Source organism: Garra rufa, chromosome 1 (genome assembly GCF_049309525.1).
Source record: "Garra rufa chromosome 1, GarRuf1.0, whole genome shotgun sequence".
Taxonomy (NCBI): Eukaryota; Metazoa; Chordata; class Actinopteri; order Cypriniformes; family Cyprinidae; genus Garra; species Garra rufa.
Genome location: NC_133361.1, coordinates 108,255,038 through 108,257,537, shown reverse-complemented (window position 1 = coordinate 108,257,537; position 2,500 = coordinate 108,255,038). Strand labels below are relative to the sequence as shown.

Genomic DNA, 2,500 nt, shown 5'->3' with positions numbered 1-2,500 from the left:
AGGAGTTGCTAATTTTAGAGCTCACCTTTCCATTCACCACCTGCAAACTTTGGATTACACTTTCTGTGGATTGTATATACACCGGTGGACACTCACATTGGACTTATCAACACACTGGGATTCTTGGACTGTTTTTAGGGTATGGACAAATGAACTGTATTCTTTTAACAGCGTTTACCTCGTTTTATCGTGTTGTTTTAAAGTCTTTTATGTGAACCTTGTAAATAAACCAAATCTATTTAAACCAATCTTCTTTTATGTCTCATTCTTTTAACCACTAGTCACCTCTCACAGTTAAATCTGATCCCATTTTAGTCTTGTAACTCGGCTGATAAGGCCGATTGTTACACTTGGATGGGAGACCGCCTGGGAATACCAGGTGCTGTAAGCTTTTGCCTTTTCTTCACTATTTATATAATATGCTGGCTTTTACGGAGGCTGATCTTTAAATAGCCCACTTTTTGGAGCAGCCCTCGCTTACGGCCATACCGCGCTGAGAGCGCCCGATCTCGTCTGATCTCGGAAGCTAAGCAGCGTCGGGCCTGCTTAGTACTTGGATGGGAGACCGCCTGGGAATACCAGGTGCTGTAAGCTTTTGCCTTTTCTTCACTATTTATATAATATGCTGGCTTTTAGAAAGACGTGTTTTACCGCTCTATTTATTACAATCATTTAAATGTATTATAGAGTTTTAAGTGTTTTACATGTTTTTTAGGCCATTTTATTACTCTTAACATTTTAAGTGAGTGTGTGTCTTTAAAAAATGGATGGTTGGCCTGCCATGTGACTAGACACATGACAGGAAGCAGGAAGTACAACTGTATAAGAGAGCAGCATGACAAACAAAGGACAGTCACCAAACTGTTGGATTGAGGAGTTGCTAATTTTAGAGCTCACCTTTCCATTCACCACCTGCAAACTTTGGATTACACTTTCTGTGGATTGTATATACACCGGTGGACACTCACATTGGACTTATCAACACACTGGGATTCTTGGACTGTTTTTAGGGTATGGACAAATGAACTGTATTCTTTTAACAGCGTTTACCTCGTTTTATCGTGTTGTTTTAAAGTCTTTTATGTGAACCTTGTAAATAAACCAAATCTATTTAAACCAATCTTCTTTTATGTCTCATTCTTTTAACCACTAGTCACCTCTCACAGTTAAATCTAATCCCATTTTAGTCTTGTAACTCGGCTGATAAGGCCGATTGTTACACTTGGATGGGAGACCGCCTGGGAATACCAGGTGCTGTAAGCTTTTGCCTTTTCTTCACTATTTATATAATATGCTGGCTTTTACGGAGGCTGATCTTTAAATAGCCCACTGTTTGGAGCAGCCCTCGCTTACGGCCATACCGCGCTGAGAGCGCCCGATCTCGTCTGATCTCGGAAGCTAAGCAGCGTCGGGCCTGCTTAGTACTTGGATGGGAGACCGCCTGGGAATACCAGGTGCTGTAAGGTTTTGCCTTTTCTTCACTATTTATATAATATGCTGGCTTTTACGGAGGCTGATCTTTAAATGGCCCACTTTTTGGAGCAGCCCTCGCTTACGGCCATACCGCGCTGAGAGCGCCCGATCTCGTCTGATCTCGGAAGCTAAGCAGCGTCGGGCCTGCTTAGTACTTGGATGGGAGACCGCCTGGGAATACCAGGTGCTGTAAGCTTTTGCCTTTTCTTCACTATTTATATAATATGCTGGCTTTTAGAAAGACGTGTTTTACCGCTCTATTTATTACAATCATTTAAATGTATTATAGAGTTTTAAGTGTTTTACATGTTTTTTAGGCCATTTTATTACTCTTAACATTGTAAGTGAGTGTGTGTCTTTAAAAAATGGATGGTTGGCCTGCCATGTGACTAGACACATGACAGGAAGCAGGAAGTACAACTGTATAAGAGAGCAGCATGACAAACAAAGGACAGTCACCAAACTGTTGGATTGAGGAGTTGCTAATTTTAGAGCTCACCTTTCCATTCACCACCTGCAAACTTTGGATTACACTTTCTGTGGATTGTATATACACCGGTGGACACTCACATTGGACTTATCAACACACTGGGATTCTTGGACTGTTTTTAGGGTATGGACAAATGAACTGTATTCTTTTAACAGCGTTTACCTCGTTTTATCGTGTTGTTTTAAAGTCTTTTATGTGAACCTTGTAAATAAACCAAATCTATTTAAACCAATCTTCTTTTATGTCTCATTCTTTTAACCACTAGTCATCTCTCACAGTTAAATCTGACCCCATTTTAGTCTTGTAACTCGGCTGATAAGGCCGATTGTTACACTTGGATGGGAGACCGCCTGGGAATACCAGGTGCTGTAAGCTTTTGCCTTTTCTTCACTATTTATATAATATGCTGGCTTTTACGGAGGCTGATCTTTAAATGGCCCACTTTTTGGAGCAGCCCTCGCTTACGGCCATACCGCGCTGAGAGCGCCCGATCTCGTCTGATCTCGGAAGCTAAGCAACGTCGGGCCTGCCTAGTAC

General features: G+C 41.6%; 4 non-coding genes across 4 annotated transcripts in view; all 4 read left to right on the top strand.

The window, feature by feature from the left end:
- The first annotated feature begins 475 nt into the window (after window positions 1-475).
- Window positions 476-594, top strand: LOC141306454 (5S ribosomal RNA). Its single transcript, XR_012345419.1, has one exon. It is a non-coding gene; the product is annotated as a 5S ribosomal RNA (ribosomal RNA).
- Window positions 595-1,347: 753 nt separating this feature from the next.
- Window positions 1,348-1,466, top strand: LOC141318314 (5S ribosomal RNA). The gene has a single exon (XR_012352637.1). It is a non-coding gene; the product is annotated as a 5S ribosomal RNA (ribosomal RNA).
- Window positions 1,467-1,550: 84 nt separating this feature from the next.
- Window positions 1,551-1,669, top strand: LOC141306443 (5S ribosomal RNA). Its single transcript, XR_012345408.1, has one exon. It is a non-coding gene; the product is annotated as a 5S ribosomal RNA (ribosomal RNA).
- A 753-nt stretch (window positions 1,670-2,422) lies between these two features.
- LOC141319078 (5S ribosomal RNA) overlaps window positions 2,423-2,500 on the top strand; it is a 119-nt gene continuing 41 nt past the window's right edge. The window contains exon 1 of the ribosomal RNA XR_012353355.1: window positions 2,423-2,500. This exon is cut by the window's right edge and continues 41 nt beyond it. This is a non-coding gene — a ribosomal RNA (5S ribosomal RNA).